We start from the raw sequence: 24,867 nt of genomic DNA on the forward strand, positions 1-24,867 counted from the left end.
CGCCCGGCGGAGCGGCCCCACGTGACCGGCGGAGGCGCCGCGTGTTCCCGGCACCGCCCCGGGGGCGGTGGCCAAGGACCGGCGCCGGGTGCGGGCTGGGGGCGCGTCGCCGGTGCAGGCCAGCACCGTGCACAGCGCTGGGCGGGAGATGCCCCGGGTGGGGCCCGTCCCCGCTGCAGATCCGGATCCCTGGGTGCTCCAGCTTGGGTTCGCCTGCGTCCGGCTCTTTGTTGGCCCTGCACCTCTAAGGATATCTTACTCTTTTTCGCTCGCGCGTCGAATCCCTGGCCTCCCTTACTCATCCCTGGCCTCCCTTACTCATCCCTGGCCTCCCTTACTCATCCCTCATCTCCCTTACCTCTTCCACTCATCCTACATCCACACCCTAGTAGAACTGGCCCATGGAGGGCCCTGGGATTTATTGTAGGAGATTAAAAAGACAGTGTGACTAAACAAAAGAAGGAGAAAAGCAGGCAACCATTCATTCACTTGGTAAATATTTATTGAGGCCCTATTTTGTGCCAGATCAACAGAGACAGACGTTCTCCACTCCCCTGGGGGAGGCTCTGAGCTGGATCCCTGCTGGCCTAATTGGAGGGTGAAGCAAGGGGTGCCAGGCATTGTTTTGTCCAGGGTTTTCTATTCATCCTCCCAACAGCCAAATACAGAACAAATACTGTATCTCAACTATACAGTACTCCTTATGCTGTAGGTTCAAGAAAATGAAAGCTGTTTCAAGCAAAATCTGCAGCCCAGTGCTCAACTTGAAGATTTATTTTATTTAAGTGAGGCAGTTTCTTTGGGATCACGTCTATACTAAGTGAATAATTTCTTCAGAATTTACCCAAACCTTGAAATCTATCAGGCCCGCGAATACCACCTCCATTACTGCCCCCAGCTTAGCTAATAATAAAGCAAAGAGTTTTCAGAGATGCAAAACCAAATTTCATTGGTTAATTGCGCCAGTTAACAGTCATGGCTCTCCTCTACACATGACATTGCTGTTATCTGGAGACCCAGATTCGGTGCAGGTATTTGAGTAGTAATCGTCTGTCTGTTCGAAGAGAGTGACTGAACATCTGAAACTGGAAATCTATCCCCTAGAGGGTTAACAAGCCTGGAGTGGTACAGTCTGTAACTGAAGGATGCTCCCAGAGCCAGGTGGATCCCAGAGGCCCCAAGTACCTTAACAGGATGCAAGTGAGCTGTGTTCACCCTGCAGGGCTTCCTGGAAGACCAAATTGCTCAAGAATTCCTCATACCCTCCCGCCCGCCCCGGAGGAGGAAAATTCAAGATCACCTAGGCCAACCCTTCTGTTCACAGAGATGCAAACAGGCCCAAGTAAAGCAACCTCTCAATTGGCCAGCCATGTAAAAGGGAAAAGCCAGGTGTGCTAACTCCCCTTGTGGGGTTATTCCCCTGAGTGTATCACCTTCAAGATATTCTTAGGGCTTTCCTGATGGCTCAGTTGGTAAATAATGCACCTGCAATGTGGGAGACCTGGGTTCAATCCCTGGGTTGGGAATATCCCCTGGAAAAGGGAACAGCTACCCATTCCAATATTTGGCCTGGAGAATTCCATGGAGTGAATAGTCAAGGGGGTCTTGTGGGGTTATTCCCCAGAGTGTATCACCTTCAAGGTATTCTTAATTCAGACCCAATTTCTCTGGGCTTTATCTCCTGGGGAAGATGAACTGGAGAAGGCATCAGCTTCCTGCCCAACTTGGGGTAAACTGAAGTGTTCTGGGTGTGATAATAACCCAGGCTAAACTGCTCCCTTTTAGAAAGCATCAGAATATTACACTTCCATCTCAAATGTCTTTGAGAACTCTGTTTTTCCTTTGCCAGGAGATAATATGTAATTTGCTTTATCTGACAAAGGTGGATAGAACCAGAGAATACCCTGTCTGGGGCCTCTCACTGGAGCACCACAGCCTGGTGTGGATGAGTTTTCTCAACAGAACATTCTTTCTGGGCCCTTCAGCCTGCTTGAGCTGTTGCATTCAATACTGTGGGGAGCCTTACTGTAAAGTTTTGTCCATGAGTTCTTTGAAAGTCAGATCAGGAGAATGCAATGATCAAATATAACTGGAAAAAAGGTAGTGTGTCTAGTATAGTTATTAAACTCGGGCAAGAAGGATCCTGGCCTTGGCACACAAGCTGGTCCTCCTCTTGTGACGTTCTACCACCTGCTGTAAAGTTTCTGATGGGCCAAGAGGTTGATGGACATGGTCAATCAGCCTTCTAGAACACACTCGATATGAAGGACCCTGAATGCCCAGTGCAAACACCCTGAAGCCTGCTTGGAGAAAGCAGGCAACATTTCACCGTCATTCAGGAGTTGTTGATGTGCACATCCTCACGGTGTGGATGGAGCTTGATTGTCCTTGAGCCCAAAGGGCCCTCGCTGTGCTGGGTAGAGCCCAGATTAGGAGAGAGGGAGGTGGGTATACCACGCTTGTTGGCCTGAGGTAGCTCGTTTAAGATTAGGTATTATATAGATGGGCCTCTGTTGGTACTTTTGCCCCAGACTCTGCCAATACTAGGTGGCCCTGCATGTGTTGGGGTTTTCCTAAAAGTTGAGAACAATCTCTGCTTGGAGAAAAGCAACTTTGATTACTTGAAGTTTTCTTGCTTGGATATTTACCCAATGTCATGGCCTGAAGCTATCAACTTTCTAAAGCCTTGACATTTATCCTGTCTTTCTTATTCTGACAATGTTTTCATTTTAGCTGCTGCCATATGACTGCAACTGGCTTGCCCTGAGTCCAGACCCTCTGCGAGGGCACAAGTCATTTAAAGGCACGGGAGACCACATGTGAAGAGGAGGAGTCTTGAGCTGGGCCTTAAAAGATATGGTAAGCCAGAAGGGAGGACCCTGGGCACATGGGCCAGAATCTTCCATTAAAATATTTGTCAGTAACGATCTGAATGGCCCAGGTATCAGGGGTCCTCTCCTCTTGGTAGCAACAAGCTCCAAGTAAGCTTTCCATCCCTGGTTTCTTTTGTGCTGTCTTTGACACACTTTCCTCCATCTTGACAGATTTTTTCTTGACTGTCAAACCCCCCAGCTACTGGCTCCTCGGTTTACTTCCTTTCCCTGTCACATATCTTACCAAAGGGGTGCCCAGCTGTCTGCAGCCCCTCCCCTGGTCCCTCCTTGGGCCCAGTCACCTGGCTCCCATCACCACCTGTCCCCAGCTCTGCTCTCTGGACGGTCACCTCCCCTTTCCTTTCCTTGACTTCCCATCGCTGAAGGTGTTAAGCAGTTTCCTTTGGAAACTCTCCTTTCTTCTCCTGTAGGATATTTGGTGTCGTGTTAAGATTTGGATTTCCAAAAGAATGCCCTAAAGGCTAATTATTTCCTTTTAGGAAAAAAAAGTTTGCCATTAGAGTAAGTGCTACCAAATGAACCGCTATAACTGCATGGACAACTGTCCAGGATTCACTTATATATGGAGAGCTTCCTCGGCAAGTAGTCATTAGGGTTTTTATGGAGTTTTTTTTAATATTATTCTATTTATATTAAAGATGCATACTTTGGAAAAAATCATCTAAGTACCCTTGGCACTAAATTTTAATTTCACCAACCACAACTGAGGTCTTTATTTTAGGGTGACCAAATGTCCCAGGGTGCACAAGACTGAGGGGTGTTCCAGGACAGGAGATGTTCTATGCCTAAAACCAGGGCAATCCTAGGGAACTAGTATAGTTACTGAACCTACTTCGTCTTTATCTTGCTCTCCCTTTACCTTTCAAGAGTTCAGAATACGCAGCTTAACAGAAATGCAGGATTTTACTTGCTTCAGCTATTTTAGACTTTCAAAATAGTTCTGTATTATTTACTTCTGTATTTACTTAGGCTGACCTCGTTTTATTGCACTTTATTGTGCATTGCAGATACTGCATTTTTTACAAATTGAAGATTTGTGGCATCCTTGCCTTGAGCACCATTTTTCCTACAGCATTTGTTCACTTCATGTCTCCGAGTCACTTTCTGGTAATCCATGCACTATTCCAGACTTAATTATTATTATATCTGTTATGGTGATCAGCAATGCTTGATGTTACTCTCGTAAGTATTTCAGGGCAAGTACTCATATAAGATGGTAAACGTAATAAATGTGCATATTTTGAGTGTTCCAATGACCAGCTCTTTCCCCATCTCCCTCCTTCTCCTCAGGCCTCCCTGAAACACAATAATATTGAAATTATTATTCAATAGCTTTACAATAGCCTCAAAGTGTTAAGTGAAAGGAAGAGTCAACTGATTTGGCAACCTTCACTGTTGTCTTATTTTAAGAAATTGTCACAGCCACCCCAGCCTTCAGCAACCACCACCCTGATTAGTCAGCAGCCATCAACATCAGGGCAAGACCCTCCATCAGCAAAAAGATTATGACTTGCTGAAGGCTTGGATGATGGTTAGCATTTTTTTAACAATAAAGTACTTTTTTAATTAAGGTATGAGAACATACTGTATAGCACAGGGAACTTTACTCCATGCCCTATGGCAACCTAAATGGGAAGAAAATCTTAAAAAGAGGGGATATATGTATGTATATGGCTTTCCCTGATGGCTCAACGGTAAAGAATCCACCTGCAATGCAGGAGATGTGAGTCCGATCCCTGGGTCAGAAAGATCCCCTGGAGGAGGAAATGGCAACTTTCTCCAGTATTCTTGCCTGGGAAATTCTTTGGACAGAGAAGCCTAGTGGTCTATAGTCCATAGGGTTGCAAAGAGTCAGATACGACTGAGCACACACACATAATGTATGTGTATAACTGGCTCACTTTGCTGTGCAGCAGAAACTAACACCACATTGTAAAGCACCCATACTCCAATAAAAATTAGTTTAAAAAAAGACTAGAATACCTCGGTGCTTTATCAAAAAAGAAAAATATTTCAGTGTTAGAACAAAATCATACTCCCTAAAAAGTTATTTCAGTCCCAAGTGGCCACCGATGGTTTTCATACCATATAGTACATTGTCTTCCCACCAAAGCTGCCTGATTTCCTTCAACACAATGAGTTCCTTGTGCATTGTCTGAATGCTGTCTGGATTTAATATATTTCCCAGCAGTGTAATAAGTATAATTTACATCACTTCCTATTTAGTCTAAATTCACCAATGAACACCTACACAGCCCATTCACTTGAACCATTATTTCTGACATAAATTACATTTTCCTTGTACAGGAGAAGAGATCTGTACACTATTTGTAGACATAATGCTATTGCACACTTAATAGACTACAGTATAGTGGAAACATAACTTTCATATCCACGGTGAAACCAAAATGTGTGTGACATTTGCTTTACTGCTGTGGTCGGGAACTGAACCCACTGCAGCTCTGAGGCAGGCCTGTAAATGCTTATTAACTCATCAGAAAAGACATTCATGGGCTTGAGGTTCTAACTATATTAGGACTATCAAACGTACCTATCTAGTCTCAAAAGGAAACGCGGCTACTCCTTAAGACTTCAGTGTAAATGAGACCCAAGGATGGGCAATGAGGGGATTTAACTTAGTTGTCTCCTTGAAGTCTGGAGGGCCCCAGTACATGCTGTCTTTATCATGCCAAGAGGGAAAGGGCTTCCCACATTTCTCCTTTCCTACAATTTAGATCCAGTGAATATTTTGCTTTAAATAAACAATAACAAAAATGCTGTCTCCTATCTGGTTAAAGGTCATAAGGGAAAATCCACTTCCATGATTTTCATCAGACTATATCCTTCCTGGGACTTCCCAGTGGCTCATCCATAAAGAATCCACCTACAATGCAGGAGATACAGGTTCCATCCCTGGGTCAGGAAGATCCCCTGGAAGAGGAAATGGCAACCCACTCTGGAATTCTTGCCTGGGAAATCCCATGGACAGAGGACCCTCTGGGCTACAGTCCATGGGATTGCAAAAGTCAGACATGACTTAGTGACTAAACAACAACAATACCCTTCTTGTCTTAGTTTTGTTAGAGGAAGAAATCAAGGGAAAAAAACAGAGAGGACAAAGGAAGCGATGCCTCTGTAAAAGGTTTTAGGCTTATCCCAAAGAAGAAGCTAGAAATCAAGCCTTAAGAACTGATGTGGGTCAGTTCAGGAAGTGGATCTTCGAGGAGGTGTCGATTAACTCTTTAATACTGGGCACAACTAACTGGCGTATCTGAGAATCATCACTGGTAATAATAGCTAACATGGATTCAAGATTTTCTACGTACTCAGGCACTGTGCTATATGAGTTTCACATAGTATTACATTTAACCTTCACAACAGCCTTGAACAGCAGGTCCATCATCATCCTCATTTTACAGATGGACAGAATTAATGAGTGGCAAAATCGAGACTCAAAACAAGGCAGAGTCCAAAGCTCATGTTTATTCGCTGTTCTGTTTCTTAGGGGGTTGGGCAGGGGGAGAGGGGGATGCGTCTCAGTTCACCGTCAGCAGACAGTGTATTTAAAGCTGCAGAGAGTGGTACCAGCTGGAGAGCAGGCCTGACACTTCATCTTCAGTAGAAACTGAACTTTGCTCTTACAATATTGAAGAAAGTCATATTGGGCAACCCAAAGCTCTAAACAAACAGTATCCCCAAACTACAAGAACTGGATTGAACATCTGTTATTCAGTGTTACAGCAGGAAACAGAATCTCTACACCATCCGTAGTTGTGTTTGATTTGTTTGCTTTTTGTTTTAGAGAGAAAGGATTTAATGTAAATGTCCATTAAATCTATACTTCAATTAGAGGGCATTTCAGATTCTGTCTTTTAAGAAGAGCATTAAAAGAAAGAAAGAAAACGATGGAAACCTGAATTATCAAGCTAAGATTAGATACAAAGAATCTGACATTTTTGTTTGGGTAGGAAAAAAAAAATCAAACTTTCCTCACCCCATCTCCCCCGCTTTCCCCATATTTAATAAATCTGCCTTGGACTCTCCATCTGATTTGTATACAAGCCAGTTTATATCAGCAATGGCTAGGAAGTCTGAGAATGGTCATTTACCAACAGGGAACATAAAAAATGTGTTCAAGGCACTGTCTCCCCCAGAGAGCAAAAGAAAAATTATATCAATATGGGTGTTGTTTTTTCTTTCCCTTGCTCTCCAGAAAACAAATTTATCTTGGAATAGGCAGCATTAAATTTAACATTGGATCTCTTTGTGTTTCCAGGTCAAGTGGGAACACATATGCTCCCTACTGAGGAAAATAAACTGCAATGTATTTTTAGCATCCGTTGGAAGTACTTTCAGCTGAAGATCGTCTGCAGGATCTAGGCAATTTCACTGAGAGTCAAAGGATTTGCAGCAATGTTACCTAGAATTCCAGAACTTGCCCCAGGGGTCTGTAAATAGCATTCTCCCCGAACCCATCACACCACCCCCAATCCTGGTGCAAACATCCTCTTTATGAGAAAATGGAGGAAAATCATTCCAGTGAAGGATAAATGAAAAACATGTTAAGTAGTTACGACAAATGAAACTAACCATAGCTCACTTGGCACTTTGAGCACCAGGTGGGGAGGATGGGGAGCAGAGTTTGTTCCCCCCAAATTTAGTGCCTCAGGTGGAAGGTAAGCCATGGACAGGGAGCCACCATATGGTGTGCCTTTGTGAAAAGTGGAACAGTGCACCACCCTGCTAGACCTAGGAGAATCATGTGGTTTCAGCTTCTGGTCCCTGCCTCCAAGGGTGGTATGTGCAGTGCACAAGCTGCATAGCCGAGGCAGTGGAGTCTTAGTTACTGGTCAGAAATGTTCGTGAGATTCAGTGACCGAGACAAATGGTTTCAGATCGTCCTTCTCTCTGCACAGTTTTGCAAAGTATTTCCCATTTAAAAAACAAATTTAGTTAACTGCTGGCTTTTAAATAAATGACATCTGGGATGTTGCTTCTTCCTTGAGAAACATTATATTTCTAAAATATAAACTAAGTCTACCATGACATAGTAGAAATAAAGTCTACCATAACACATAATATAAAGCACAGCATAGCATCACAAATCTGAAGTCCTCAAAGAACTGTAATTTTGATGATCATTATAATAAAAGTAATAGTGAAGGGACATAGTGAAGGACAGGGAAGCCTGGATGCTGCAGTCCATGGGGTCACAAAGAGTCGGACATGACGTAGCTACTAAACAACAACAACATAATAAATTCATGTATTTATTAAAAGACAAGGAAGCCAAAGTCACCATTTATATTCTTCCTGATACTTCATTACTCTTGCATTCTAAAAAAAGTTTCTATTTACTCTTCTGTAGAACAATAAAACATGACTCCCTACCTGCTCCACTTTATAACGTGAAATGGTGACGTAACTTGGAGAAATGGTGACGTAACTTGGAAAAATGGTGCACAAACAATAGGGATGATGGCACGTCATGAAACAAGCATCATGGTCGGTCATAACTTGGTCGGTCAATATTAATTCAGCACATACTTATGTAAGACTGTGCACTGTGCCTGGATACGAGATAATTTGAGGAGGCTTCTGTCTCTGTTGTCTTTGTCAAGGTATAAAAATAAAGCATTGTCTACTGCTGATTAAGACAGTCTTCAAAAGCCAAGGACCTCTCATCAGTTACAAAGGTATTGTCTATTTCAAAATTTTCAGAGCAGATTTGATGGAAGTCTAGCAGATGTCTCAATTTCGTCCCTTTGTCCTTGCACCACAATGGCTCTTCAGAGACAAAAGAAGGTGAAAGTCACTCAATTGTGCCTGACTCTTTGCAGCCCCATGGACTATACAGTCCATGGAATTATCCAGGCCAGAATATTGGAGTGGGTAGCCTTTCCCTTCTCCAAGGGATCTTCCCAACCCAAGTCTCCTGCATTGCAGGTGGATTCTTTACCAGCTCAGCCACAAGGGATGGTCTTGCAGTTCTTGAAGGCTGTTACATTAACATGTACTTTACATTTTCAAAATGAAGAGTATTAAGTTTATATATTAGGAGTTTGGGTAATGTTCTAGTGCAGAATATTAAATTTATTCTTTTTTTCTTACTTTGGTGCTTTAAAAATAAATTTTTGTTTAAAAAAGTTTAACATGATGTACAAATTAAATGACATTGTGCCCCAAAATAAACCAATTAGATTACTGGAGCTTTATCATACCCATTGAGCTTTGTAGGGGAGGAAAAACAATTTCCCCTCTACTTCTGTGTTCGTAGCTAAAACCCTGTAATAAAAGACAGATTAATAAGAGAAAAGCAAACAGAAGTTTATTAACACATATACCTCACGTATACATGGGAGAGGTCTTCCCTGGTAGCTCAGACGGCAAAGAATCCACCTGCAATGTGGGAGACCTGGGTTCGATACCTGGGTTGGGAAGATCCCCTGGAGGAGGGCATGGCAACCCACTGCAGTATTCTTGCCTGGAGAACCCCCACGGACAGAGGAGCCCTCAGGCTACCATCCATGGGGTTGCAGAGTGGAACACGATGGAGTGACTAAGCACATGCACGCATACATGGGAGAAACCCAAGGGAAAAGGAGTCATTCAAAACGGTGGCTTTGAATGCTGGCTTATACAGCATCTCCAGTTGAAGACATAAGAAAGGTACAGGGCAGACCAGTCTTGTGGGTGATGGGAGGGTGTGTTATGAACATTTAGGTCCATACCTTCTCCATTGATAAGGGTCTAAAGTTGCCTACAAGGATTAACCTTTGTCCTTCCTGGTAGGGAAGGGACACTTTTGAAACTATGTGTCCTCCTTTTCCTTAGTATTGTCAGCATTTTTGATGAATTAACAAGGGTTCATTTTGGTCATGCTCAAAAAATATTAAATAGAAAAGAAGCAGAGAAAAGACTTTTTTTTAAGGAACTTCACTGGATGTTGGCAAATCGGGGGGAAGACAGATTTTTCTCGTATCTGCTTTTCAACTGCCTTCAGCTCAAAATAATAACTATGCCAAAGTGGCATATGCTAGGGTGAGATATTCTGCTATCATTCAGGACCAAAAGTATGAAAGTCAGTCTTTCTGTGGGTCCAGGTGTTACACTGGAAACCTTGAGCTGTTATCTTAGACTATCAGAGAGACTTGGGAACAGAGGAAATCTGGTTCACCAAGAAAGAAAAAGGCAGAAGTGAAACGACCACAGATATTAGTGAGAGAGCATAATTCTTGGTTTTTCAGCATTTTGATTTCTTGCCTGGCATTCTTGAGTCTGAGCTTTTGCTACAACACCCTTGAATTGGTTTCTCTTCCTTGAAACCAAAGCACTCTTAGCAGAGAAACTGTTTTCTGGAAGTGAGTCTGCAAGTTACAGACCATGCTCAAGGAAACGGTTGTCAAAGCAGATGGGGTGAGAAGTGGGTAGTCCTGGAAACAAAAGAGAAGATGATAAAGTGTGTTCCATTCTTGCAGCCTTTCAAGGAAATGCAATAAGAGCAAGAAGGAGAGAGGCTTGAGGCCAAGGCAGCCCAGCCAAAAGCAGACAGAAAAGCAGTCGTAATTCAAGTGGGTACCAGGATCCTTCCTGACCGCAGCCAGCCATCTAACTGCTCAAAGTCAGTTTAAGAAGCATCTAAAAAGACACAGACCAATATAACCAGATTCTATCTTGTGACTGTTTTCAAAACTAAAATTGGGGTATTTACTGAGAAAATGTATAATCTCGACAATTAGTGTTGGAATATCTGAAAAAGTCAGGTGTGCTACAGAGTTCAATCCCCAAACTCCAGCTTTAACACCTCAAATCTGCTGTGGCCCTGCCACCACTCATCTCAACAGATAAATGTGACAAGACCTGTGCCCACTGTAAAATAGTTCAGCTCAAATCAATTTGGGAGCACAGGTGACATTTCATGATACACTGGAGGAAAAAAGTGCCAACATAAGCTAAAGAAAATGACAAATAGGAAATATTTTCAACACATACAACATGGGGTTTTTATTTAAACAAATACAAGGAATTCTTGCAGATCAGTTTGCAAATGATGAATAAACTAATTTTTTTAAAGGCAAGGAAAATAGTTTACACTAGAAGAAATACAAATAGGTAATGAATATATTTTAAAAATAGTTTAAACTCCAGAGTAATCAAAGTAATGCAAATTAAAATAGGATACCATATTTAGCCTATAAAATTGGCATACAGTGTGTATATAATTTTTTCGGTTTTGTTGCGATATAATTTATACATATACATATCACTATATAAATTTAATGTGTACAGCACAACAGTTTGACTTGTATTATGAATGATTACCACAATAAGTTTAGTTAGCATCCATCATTTCATGCAGGTATAATAAAAAGTAAAAGCAAAAAAAGAAAAAAATGTTTTAACATGCAATATTAATAGAAAAAAATGGGGTACTTTCAGGTTATTACAGCTAATACAATATTGGTACAATTTCATTCAGGGCACTTAATAATATGTAGAAAAATCCTTAAGAAATATTCTACCCAGGGGAATTCTTCTAAAGGTAGATATGGCCCTCAAATATCCATATCCAAGGATATCCAGTTGGGAAAACTGAAAACATCCTGATTTCCAACAGTTAAGTAAATGTTGGCATGCATATATAATAGAATCTATGTAGCCGTTAGAAATTGCTCTCCAAGAAATTTAAGAACTTAAAAAATACCTATGTCATAACATTTGTTGAAAATATACAGTTCTTCATATAAACATTACCTCATGTTAATGTAAATACTAGGTTGGCCAAACTTTTGTTCAGGTTTTTCCATGAGCTGTTATGAACTTTTTGACCAAATCAATACATTTGTCTCTGTTGTTTAGTCACTAGGTCATGTCCAGCTCTTCTGCGACCCCATGGACTGCAGCTTGCCAGGCTCCCCTGTCCATGGGATTTCCCAAGCAAGAATACTGGAGTGGGTTACCATTTCCTTCCTCAGGGATCTTCCTCACCCAGGGATTGAACCTATGTCTCCTGCACTGGCATGCAGATTCCTTACCACCGAGCCACCAGGGAAGCCCCAACCCAATACATACACACATACTATTACCAACACAAATTAGGGTCCATTCCCAAGTAAAGTCAACCTACTGACACTGGGTTGTGGTGAAGGAAAGTGCACCATTTACTGTGGGAAACCAAGCAAGGAGTCCAGGCAGCTAGTGCTCATAAGGCCTGAACTTGCTGATGGGTTTCAGGGAAAGGTTTTTAAAGACAGGGTGAGGAAGAGAGCTGTGGGGTACATGATCAGCTCATGGACATTCTTCTGATAGCTTGGTGGTGAGGTAATTGGACTCAACATTATCAATTTGCTGGTTTCACATGGTCTGGGGTCTACGCAATTGTGGTTAATAAGTAGTTAACTTCTTCCACTTGGTGTAGGTTTCAGTATCTGTAAAACAGCCCAAAGGATTTGTCTCAAAATATTATCTATAGTCCTTGAGGAGGAACTAAAGGTCCTTGACTTTGTGTAATGGACCTAAACTATTATTATTTTGTCTTGCTTGACTGTTTTCCTTTCTGCATTTTCTCACTTCTGTGATTTAATATATTCTTTGGAACTCAGGGAAGGCTTAGGAGGCTAAATTTTTTCTACAAACATGAGGCAAGCAGAGGAGGACAGGGTTGGGGGGCAGAGATGAGGGGGAGGTATGGCAGGAAGGCCCCATAGGGCTCTGCTCAATTCTAGTACCTACATGTATATGTGTGTATGTTTGGGGTAAGGGGTAGGAAGTATAAATGGACCTTCACAGAAAAAAGCCTGACAATATCAGAGAAAATACATCAAATTGTCAGTAGCTGTTACCTGAATTGGAAAAAAATTTTTTTTACCTGGAATTACAAATTTTTTTCCAAATTTTCTATAATAGGTATTATCTTTGTCATTAGAATAAGTTATATTTCAAAAGAAAGTCATGCAAAAAAGTACATATGTTTTGCTCAAGCAATCACAAAAGTGATTGTTATATTTAAGTTATAGTTAAGATTATGTTTCTATATTTCAGTTTGTGATTTGTTTGAGAGCAAGTATGTTCACAAGGAAATACCCCCTCTTTCCTGGAATATGGATCTAAGCTTCCTTCTTGCCCTTTGTGCAACCTTTATTTAGCATGTGCAATTTCCCCAGGTTAATTGCATGAGACCCATAAAGCTGGTATTTTAAAATACATTTCAAAAATATTGAGAATACATTGCCTCGTAATTCAATACAAAACATCCCCCCCCCAACCCCCGCCAACTCCCGCCAAAAAAAAAAATTCCCAGAACTCTCACGTCTGGCTACAAAAAAATTCGAATCAGTTCAATTTCTGAAAATGCTGCCTTTGCTTAATTTTAATCTGGGTAAAGAGAGTTTTCTGGCCCCCCCCCCCTTTTTTTTGACGTCAGATTTCTCTAGCCTCTTTTCTTCCATGTTCTACAAAGCTGGTCATTAGAAAAGGCAAATGCATAAAAGCCTCAAAGACAACAACAGATTAGGAGTCCAAGAGTCCCAAAGGAGAATTCAGCCTTAGAGAGAGTCTGGGTGAGTGACCCTGGTCATCCTCTGGGTGCCTTAACCTGGCATTTGGATGCAGGGCAGCGCTTAATGTCTTGTCTATGTTAATACAAGTGCAGTCAGGCTTTCCGTATCCTCAGATTCCACATCCAAAAAACAAAACTTGAATTTGTCATGTACATGCATTTATTTACATTGTGTTGGTTAATATAAGTAATCTAGAGAAGAATTAACGGAGAAAGCGATGGCACCCCACTCCAATACTCCTGCCTGGAAAATCCCACGGAGGAGCCTGGTGGGCTGCAGTCCATGGGGTCCCGAAGAGTCAGACACGACTGAGCGACTTCACTTTCACTTTTCACTTTCATGCATTGGAGAAGGAAATGGCAACCCACTCCAGTGTTCTTGCCTGGAGAGTCCCAGGGACGGGGGAGCCTGGTGGGCTGCCGTCTATGGGGTTGCATGGAGTTGGACATGACTGAAGCAACTTAGCCACAGCAGCAGAGAAGAATTAAAGTATAAGGGAGAATGTGTGTCTGTAATGTGCAAATACTTCATTTAATATAAGGGACTTGAGCATCCATGGGTTTCTTATGCATGGGGCTCCTGGAACCAATGCCCCCTCAGATACCAAGGGCTGGGTGTTACCTGAAACCCCCCACGTGTGAAAATTTGAGGCACTGTCAGAAGCTGGGTGAGTGATACCTTGGGCCCAGTGAGGCTGCTCACATCAATCATTTGCTTAGGAACTTCATAACCAAGATAGTAAAAATCATTTGGAGTGAACTCTCTGCTGCTGCTAAGTTGCTTCAGTCGTGTCCGACTCTGTGCGACCCCATAGACGGAAGCCCACCAGGCTCCCCCGTCCTTGGGATTCTCCAGGCAAGAACACTGGAGTGGGTTGCCATTTCCTTCTCCAATGCATGAAAGTGAAAAGTGAAAGGGAAGTCGCTCAGTCGTGTCCGACTCTTAGCGACCCCATGGACTATAGCCTACCAGGCTCCTCCATCCATGGGATTTTCCAGGCAAGAGTACTGGAGTGGGGTGCCATTGCCTTCTCTGAGTGAACTCTCTACCCTACTTCAATCTGTAGCTGTGGGCAGGACACTTAGTCACCATGACTCTCAATTCCATTAAGCATAAAAGAAAGGAAATGAATTATACCAGATCCTTGAGGTATCAGATGGTCCATAAACACATGAAATTATAAGAAAAATTATATGCATTTTTTGAGAGAGAAGATCCATAGCTTTCACTTGATTCTCAATTCATGTATCCAAAGGGATTATAGCTCCCCGAGTTACAGAAATTTCACATTCCATTCAACATTAATATTCCATGATTCTCCATTTAGGCATATTTTGGATACGGCTCCAGTCCATGGGGTCGCTAAGAGTCGGACACGACTGAGCGACTTCACTTTCACTTTTCACTTTCATGCATTGGAGAAGGCAATGGCAACCCACTCCAGTGTTCTTGCCTGGAAAATCCCAGGGACGCTGGAGCCTGATGGGCTGCCGTCATGGGGTCGCACAGAGTCGGACACAACTGAAGCGACTTGGCAGCAGCAGCAGCAGTACAACTAGAGAACTGTATTTTATATCATGCTTGGTTTACTTAGACTTCAAATTGGTAAATATTATTTCTCCCAATAATAATATTAGAAGATGAAGTAAATATTATTAATTTCCTCTCTCATATATAAGGCATTTTGTGACAGGAAGGGTCTGTATAGATACATATGTACAAGAGAACAAAATACAGAAAGCTTATTAAAACAAAAAATGATACAAATTAACTTATATACAAAACAGAAATATACCCACAGACATAGCAAACAAATTTATGGTTACCAAAGGGGAAAGTAGTGTGGGGGAGGGATAAATTGGGAGTTTGGGATTAAAGATATACACTACTGTGTATAAGATGGACAACCAACAAGGACCTACTGTATAGCACAAGGAACTCAATGCAATATTTTATGGTATATATATAAGGTAAAAAAAAATATGAAAAAGAATATATATACATATGTGTGTGTGTATATATATATATGTATATATATATATGACTGAATCACTTCGCTGTACCTCTGAAACTAATACAGCATTGTAAATCAAGTATACTTCAAAAAAAAAAAGTTAACTATCAATTATATTTCATGAAATTAAGACTCTTGCTCCTTGGAAGGAAAGCTATGACAAACCTATACAGCATATTAAAAAGCAGAGATATCACTTTGCCAACAAAGGTCCACATAGTCAAAAGAATGGTTTTTCCAGTAGTCATGTATGGATGTGAGAGTTGGACCATAAAGAAACTGAGCACTGAAAAAATGATGCTTTTGAATTTCAGTGCTGGAGAAGACTCTTGAGAGTCCCTTGGACTGCAAGGATATCAAACCAGTCACTCCTAAAGGAAATCAACCCTGAATATTCATTGGAAGAGAGAAAATTGGAAGATGCCAAAGCTGAAGCTCCAATACTTTGGCCACCTGATGCAAAGAGCCAACTCATTGGAAAAGAATTTGATGCTGGGAAAGATTGAAGTCAAAAAGAGAAGGGGACAACAGAGGATGAGATGGTTGGATGGCATCACCCACTCAATGGACATGAATTTGAGTAATCTCCAGGAGATAGTGGAGGACAGAGGAGCCTGCAGCCTGGCTGCAGTCCATGGGGTCATAAAGAATCAGACATGACTTTGTGACTGAACAACAACAATATATTTCAAGTCAATGGTGAAAATTTTGTAACCACACAATTTGTTGGTTTAGTCAATGTAATTAAAATATTTCAAGGACTTCCCTGGAGGTTCAATAGTTAAGATTCTGTTTTCAATACAGGGGGCTCAGGTTTAAGCTCTGGTCTGGGAACTAATAGCCCACATACTGTCTGGCACAGCCAAAAAAAAAAAAGGAAAATATATTTTAAATTTCATAAATGTTAATATATGATCCTGATGTTGACCTTAGTATAATATTTTTAAAGAGTAGGTTGGAAAGAAGTTGGGAAGTCCTAGAACTGTAATTCCAATATTCCAACCCTGTTAATATATAATTACAATGAGTTCAGAACCTTCAGATTTTCATTCCCTGTCTGACATCAATAATGCAAAATATCTATTCCCATTTGACTCTCTGATATTTACATAGTCTTTCAAGAGACTGCATTAGAAGTGACTTAATGACCATGCAGGCTCACGGCATCTTGTTGCTCTACAGGCTGACTTCAGATGTATTGGGAAATTCTGTGTGGGAACAAACACTGGCAGTGCCCCTGCCAAGGGCACTGAATCAACATGCCAGAGCACAGTCCTCATTCCCAGCCAGCCAAGCTGGGCACACAGAGCCTGGCTCACTGGTTCAGAGCACTCTGCAATGATGTTGGACTGTGGGGCAGATTACCGTATCCACCAAACTGGTCCTGTGGAAGGTAGCATGTTTTTGGTTTGGTTTTGTTTGTTTCTTTGGCCACAATGCATGGCTTGTGGGATCTTAGTTTCCTGACCAAGGATTGAATCCAGACCCATGGCAGTGAAAGCACTGAGCCCTGACCACTGGACTCCCAGGGATTCCCAAGCAGTTTGTTTTTATTTTTGAAGTGGTTGACTTTGGATTGTTGGAGTTCCTAAAATGATCTTACAAAGCATTTATATTCTGTCAGTTGATTCTTAGATTCCTTGTCTCTTTGGGTTTTAAAATATCACTATTTCTATGTGGCCTTTTGCCCCTAAAGAATTCAGTGAATTTCTAAATAAAGATGGAAATAAAACAGTTAAAAAAGAATTATGAGATAATCAGATAGACAAAATATACACAATGCAATATTATTCAGTCTTAAAAAGAAAGAACATTCTGACACACGCTGCAACATGGTTGAACCTTGAAGACATTATGCTCAGTGAGATAAGCTGGTCACAAAAGGACAAATACTGTGTGATTCCAATTCCATAAGGTATATAGAGTAGTCAGACTTACAGAGACAAAAAGTAGAATGGAGGTTGTCACACTACTACTGAACAATTGTTCAGTGTTTTTTACTTGTTTGTTTGTGTTAAGACTATCTTTTTGAGCTTCCCTGAGTGCTGAAGAATTGATGCTTTTGAAATGTGGTGTTAGAGAAGACTCTTGAGAGTCTCTTGGACTGCAAGGAGATCCAACCAGTCCATCCTAAAGGAGATCACTCCTGGGTGTTCATTGGAAGGATTGATGTTGAAGCTGAAACTCCAATACGTTGGCCACCTGATGCGAAGAGCTGACTCCTTTGAAAAGACCCTGTTGCTGGGAAAGATCAAGGGCAGGAGGAGAAGGGGACGACAGAAGATGGGATGGTTAGATGGCATCACCAACTCAATGGACATGGGTTTGGATGGACTCCAGGAGTTGGTGATGGACAGGGAGGCCTGGTGTGCTGTGGTTCATGGGGTCACAGAGTCAGACACGACTGAGTGACTGAACTGAACTGAACTGATAGCTCAGTTGGTAAAGAATCTGCCTGCAATGCAGGAGACCCAGGTTCAATTCCCGGGTCGGGAAGATATCCTGGAGAAGGGATAGGCTACCCACTCCAGTATTCTTGGGCTTTCCTTGTGGCTCAGCTGGTAAAGAATCTGCCTGCAATGTGGGAAACCTGGGTTCCATCTCTGGGGATCCCCTGGAGAAGGGAAAGGGTACCCAGTCCAGTATCCTGGCCCGGAGAATTCCATGGACTGTATAGTGCATGCGGTCACAAAGAGTCAGACAGGACTGAGTGACTTGCACTTTCACTTTTCACTTTCTTTCAAGGTACAGGTTTCTCTGGTGGTTCAGATGGTAAAGAATCTGTCTGCAATGCAGGAGACCCAGGTTTGATCCCTGGTTCAGGAAGATGCCCTGGAGAAGGGAATGGCAACCCACTCCAGTATTCTTGCCTGGAAAATCCCTGGACAGAGTAGCCTGGTGGGCTACAGTCCATGGGGTAGCAAAGAGTCAGATATGACTGAATGACTAAGCCAATTTTCAAGGTACAGAATGTAATATTTACAGATAAAATGATATGTTATTTGTCATCTGGGTAATACTGGATACAGTTTTGGCCACGAGTTGTTTAAATTTTTTTAAAAAAAGAGAAAGAGAAAAAAAGACCAAGTTATTTAAGCAGGCATTGCTTTTCATCTTATATAAATGAAATAAAACACAGATTACAGATTATCTTTAACCAAAACGTGTTATCCATTACGTTATTATCTATACATTTTGGTTTGCCTAAAATATTCAATATCTTTCGGATGTTTTCTTATTATTCTGATAAACCTGTTAATATGTTTTCCTTTGTCAGTACTATATTCTATAAGATATAACTTCTAGAAAGCATTCACTGTGTGCTTCTGAATAATCCTTCAGCCTAATCAAAAAATAGAGTGGATTGTTTGAGATCATAGAGAAAATTTTAAAAATTAGTCTTTTGGAGTCTAATTCCAATGTCATTATTTTTTAGAAGTCACTTTTTTCTTATTATGTAACTTGGCTAGAATTTTTTTAAAAAGTGTAACATCACCATAGAATCTGTCTAAACGCTAGCACAAACTTAATACTAATTTAATTTAGTTTCATCTGAGAGCAAACTTTGGTATATAATTCTCTAAACAGTTTACTGCTTGAGAACAAAATTTACCTTTTTAATCTAGGAAATAATGAATACTAATAAGTATTTGACTAAAAAAAGGATTTCCAGCTATAAGATAAATAAATACTAAGGATATAATGTACAACATGATAAATATAATGAACACTGCTGTATATTATATATGAAAGTTGTTAAAGGGAGTAATTCCTAAGAATTCTCATCACAAGGAAAAATATATTTTTTTCTTTTTCTGTTATTTTGTATCTCTGTGAGATGATGGATGTTCACTAAGCCTACTGTGATAATCATTTCATGATGTATCTATGTCAAATCATTATGTTGTATGCCTTAAACTTATACAGTGCTGTATGTCAATTATATTAATATCTGAATAAAACTAGAAGAAAGGAAGAAAGAGAAAGAAGAAGGAGGGAAGGAAGGAGAGAAGAAGAGAAAAGAATGTTTAGGTCTATGTTTTTGGAGTTCCTATGGTAATCTGTAAACCATCATTGTATACTTGGAAAAGAAGTATAGTATTACTTTGACTCAGATAATGCATGGATTAATACTAATTTAAAATAGTATCTCCCCACTCACTCCATCCCACTTGTGATGGCCTTTGTATCATTCCTGAAGATCTGGAACCCTGTCCACTAATGAATCCTTCTATTTGGAAATCTCTCTCCTAAGACGTTTGCATGAAATTCCTTCCTGCATTTTTTCTTGTTCCCTTCCCTAGAGACCTTCTCTAACCAAATTGGATCCACATTCCTACCATGTTTAACTCTATCTCTTTACCCATCTCCTTCTACCCCTTCCTCAAGCACTTATCTTTACCTGGATATGTTTGGTTGTTTTCTGTTTCCCCACACAGGACTATAACTTCATGAGGATAGGGGATTTTTTTCATCCCTGAGTAACCTAAGCCTTGGCACATGGTCGGTCACAATTGAATATTTGTTGAATCAATGAATGGACAAAGAGTTGAAAAGGCACGCATTTAAGAGTCTAACTTTCAGCTTGAACAATGAGCTTTAGTCATATCTTCAGCAACTTCTATGGGAACTCTCATGGAAGTTAATTACATGTATTTTTCATCTTTAAAGTACATTATAAATAATTTTTAATACTTCCATGAAACACATGCTAATACTCTGTTTTATAGCTGGGAAAATGAAAGCATAAAAAAACTAAATCCCAAAAGATCAATGAGTGAATCAATGTCAGAGCTAGATTTAGAGAAGAATTTTGGATATTCAGTCTTGAGCAACCAACTCCCCAAAGTCATTTATCTACATCTTATGCTTGTTACAACTCATTTAAAAGCATTTACTATTCCTGAGTTTGAAAGCCTTTCAGGTAAGAAATCAGTTTGTTGTGACAGCAGGTGACTCAGTTACTGTAAATGTTCTTTCAAGATCTTGTTCCTTAATCTGTAGCCAGTAATTCCAACAAAGCAAGCTGCTGCCCTAGCAGAAAATATATGGTCTACAAGTAATTACCAATTAGTTTCATTATGCCCATCCCTCATTTAATTTTAAAATGCTTCCACCACCCCAAATCAATTACAAACACAGAGAAAGCTTTTTATGCACTATCTGTAAAAGAATTTCTCAAAGTCTAATTTTGCTTTTGATTCTTCAAACATTATTAGAAATGATGGGACCTCAAAATTCTGTATGCCGGAGAGCCACACAATCTCATTTTTCATCAAGCAGTTCCTTTTTGAATAGGGACTGCTGCTGCTGCTGCTGCTGCGAAGTCGCTTCAGTCTTGTCCGACTCTGTGTGACCCCATAGACAGCAGCCAACCAGGTTCCTCCGTCCCTTGGATTCTCCAGGCAAGACCATTTCCTTCTCCAATGCATGCATGCATGCTAAGTCGCTTCAGTCGTGTCCGGCTCTGTGCGACCCTATGGACAGCAGCCTACCAGGTTCTTCTGTCCACGGGATTCTCTAGGCAAGAATACTGGAGTGGGTTGCCATTTCCTTCTCCTTTGTATAGGGACAGTGGTTCTCAAATCTGGTTGTATTTTAGAATCACCTGAAAATTTTACAAATACTGATAACTGGACCCTACTCTCAGAGATACTGATTTATTTTATCCAAGGTGTGGCTTCCTTATAGAAACTTCTGAAGTGCAGCCAAATGGAGACTTTTGTAGAAGAGCCTCAGTTCAGGGATCTTCTGATATGACCTAAGAATGGACTCCAGGAAGGAGACAAAGCCAGAGGACCATGATGTAATGGTTTCTAGATTTCTGTGTAATTCTACATACTTTACCCTGGAAAAGGGAATGGCTACCCACTCCAGTATCCTGGCCTGGAGAGTTCCATGGACTGTATAGTCCATGGGGTCACAAAGAGTCAGACACGACTGAGCGACTTTCACTTTCACACTACATATTTTAAATTATTACGAAATGGTTAACATCTTACAGTATTCTTCATCCTGGGGTTTTGTTTTGTTTTTTAGAAGGATCTAGTTTTAAATACATTTCTAAGATTTAAGTTACCTTGAGCTAAAATGAAACAGATGTCAAGGTGACACCAATGGTGATGAAGTGTCTGAAACACTTCTTAAAACTGTCAAGCTATGGAAATGTGAGATACAATTAATAGTAGTCAAAATTTTGACATGCTACGTGAGCCACACAGGATCAAAACAGCCATTTGTATGATATAAACTGTTTACAAAATCATTCTTAGTAATAAACAAAATTCACTCCAAATGTGTTTACTTGTATTTTGGACACATTATGCCTTCATCATCAATCAGTCTCACTGGCAGAAAGAAGATGATGTTTGTTTCCCATGTCTGAACATTCTACCCATTCTAATACCTACAGCTTCAAGTAAAACAGAACCCTGTTGTAACACACTCATTACATTTAGCAATGAAGATCCCTCCACCACAAAAGCATATATGGTTTTCATTTGTTTTCTGTCAACTTCTTACACTTGGTACTTATTTGGTTTGCTCGATTATGAATGGAGCAAAGGCAACAGAGAAAAATGGAAACAAATGAGGAAAGAATTAGTGAAAAAGAAATGATTTGTCAAAAAAAAAGAAATCAGCATGGAAAAGTACATGAGCTTAGGTCCCTAAAAGCCAGGATGAGAAACCCTGTCTCTCTCAGTGGCTCATCTTGCTGGGTGCTTCCAGAACTGTCTGGATCTTGAGTCCCTCTGCATCTTGTGTTTCATGTCACTTGATTACTTAAGCTCCTTCAAAGAGTTGGTTTCCCCCACTTTGCTCCGAGTTGCTGGGCTTGAAATTGGTATAAATTCTCTGAAGCAACTAGGCTGGTGTCATTATTCGGCACTCCTATTTAAATACTCCCTTAATTCCTCCTGTTCAGTCTGGCTCATTGGGTGTCGCCCATAAAAACAGTATGGCTTTTGTAATCACCATTAGAGTAGAGTAGGGGGTGTGACTAATCAGGACATTGCAACTCTGTTATCTTCTGAGAAGTGAGTCAGTTTCAACATAAGCTTTGTGCTCATATGTCACTCCCTACTCTCTGGTGTTCAAGTCCATATTTGTTCCAGACTCTGGATGATTAAAAAAAAAAAAAAAAGGCTGTTTGTTTTCTTTATGAAAACATGTTCTATACACCCTCTCAGGAGAAGAACTAACTCTGCAGGAATTTGGAGAAATTCCAAAAATGCTGTCTCACTATACAGAGTTCCCATGGCAGGGAAGATATTTGTTCCCTCAGTTTGGGGAACTGTACCAACAATACAACAAGCTCAGGTCAGCACAAACAATACTAATACTAATAACACTAACAAGATCAGGTCAACACTAACAATAACATCAGATATGCAGATGACACCACCCTAATGGCAGAAAGTGAGGAGGAAATAAAGAGGCTCTAGATGAAGATGAAAGAGGAGAGTGAAAGAGCTGGCTTAAAACTCAACTTTCAAAGAACTCATATCAAGGCATCTGGTCCCATCACTTCATGGTAAATAGATGGGGAAAAAATGGAAACAATGACAGACTTTATTTTCTTGGGCTCCTGAGAGAGTCAATTCCTAGGCAGGTTGATAGAAAGTCTGGGGTCCCTGAGGAGGAGAGAGGGGTCTAGGGCTCTCAAGAAGGAGAAAAGGACAAATGTGTCTTTTTTTTGTTCTCTACATTCCTTTGTCTTAGTCACATAAAATGTTTTTTTCTTTAATCCCAGAACTGATGATTACACAACAAACTACTCAGTTTAAACTCTGTACAAAGGCAATGGCATCCGACTCCCGTACTCTTGCCTGGAAAATCCCATGGATGGAGGAGCTTGATGGGCTACAGTCCATGGGGTCGCTAAGAGTCAGACACGACTGAGCGACTTCACTTTCACTTTTCACTTTCATGCATTGGAAAAGGAAATGGCAACCCACTCCAGTGTTCTTGCCTTGAGAATGCCAAGGACAGGGGAGCCTGGTAGGCTGCCATCTATGTGGTTGGACAGAGTCAGACAGGACTGAAGCAACTTAGCAGCAGCAGCAGCAGCAGCAGCAAGGATTATAAAACAATGTATCCTGCTTGAGGACAGTTTCTCCTTCCTAAAAACCTTCTAACTAATCCTGTTATCTTAGAATGTAAATTATAGGAGTGGGTCTAGTTAAGATCTTTACAAAATTGAGACATTCTTTTGATTTATTGTAAGAACTAATTAAAAAAGTATATAACTCCCTTGCTAACTCTAGCGAGGGGGGCACCCTCTGTCCCCCTTCTGATGTCGATGTCAGAAGCTTTCTCTGTCCCTCTTCATATTTTAATAAAACTCTGCTACTCAAAAGCTCTTGAGTGATCAAGCCTGGTCCCTGGTCCTGAAGCTAAATCTTCAGAGATCACAAATCTGACACTGTTCACCATAAGCTATCACTCCCAAATCACTGCAGATGGTGACTGCAGCCATGAAATGAAAAGACTCTTGCTCTTTGGGAGAAAAGCTATGACAAACCGAGACAGTATATCAAAGAGCAGAGACATCACATTACCAGTAAGTCTACATAGTCAAAACTATGGTTTTTCCAGTAGTCATGTAGGGAAATGAGAGTTGGACAACAGAGAAGGCTGAGCCCCAAAATGCTCTTGAATTGTGGTACTAGAGAAGACTCTCAAGATTCCCTTGGACTGCAAGGAGATGAAACCAGTCAATCCTAAAGGAAATTAATGCTGAATATTCATTGGAAGGGCTGATGCTGAAGCTCCAGTCTTTGGCCACCTGATCCCAAGAGCCAACTCACTGGAAAAGACCCTGATGCTGAGAAAGATTGAGGGCAACAAAGGATGAGATGGTTGGATGGCATCACCAACTCAAGGGACATGAATTTGAGCAAACTCCAGGAGCTAGTAAGGACAGGGAAGCCTGGCGAGAGCAGTCCATGGGGGTAGCAAAGAGTCAGACACAATTGAGCGACGAAACAACAGGTCAACACACACATACTGAACGCTTACAATGTACCAAGTACTTTTCATGTATCATTATCTTAAAAATAAACAGTTTGTTTTAGAGCAGTTTTTAAATTTTTATTTATTTTGGCTGTGCTGAGTCTTCATTACTACATGCAGGCTTCTCTAGTTGCCAAGAACGAGGGGCTACTCTTGGTTGTGGTGCATGGGCTTCTCATTGCAATGGCTTCTCTTGTTGTGGGCTTCCCTGATAGCTCAGCTAGTAAAGAATCCGCCTGCAATGTGGGAGGCCCCAGTTCAATGCCTGTGTTGGGAAGATCCCCTGGAGCAAGGGAAAGGCTACGTACTCCAGTATTCTGGCCTGGAGAATTCCATGGACAGTCCGCGGGGTCGCAGAGTCAGACAGGACTGAATGACGTGAACT

The 24,867-nt window shown here is 41.1% G+C and overlaps 1 long non-coding RNA gene across 1 annotated transcript; it reads left to right on the plus strand.

Moving 5' to 3' along the window:
• The first annotated feature begins 39 nt into the window (after positions 1-39).
• On the plus strand, positions 40-22,637 carry LOC132344055 (uncharacterized). Its single transcript, XR_009493143.1, has 2 exons — positions 40-2,859; positions 15,782-22,637. It is a non-coding gene; the product is annotated as an uncharacterized lncRNA (long non-coding RNA).
• Positions 22,638-24,867: the final 2,230 nt, after the last annotated feature.

The sequence above is a fragment of the Bos taurus genome, chromosome 27 (assembly GCF_002263795.3).
Source record: "Bos taurus isolate L1 Dominette 01449 registration number 42190680 breed Hereford chromosome 27, ARS-UCD2.0, whole genome shotgun sequence".
In the NCBI taxonomy this organism is placed as follows: Eukaryota; Metazoa; Chordata; class Mammalia; order Artiodactyla; family Bovidae; genus Bos; species Bos taurus.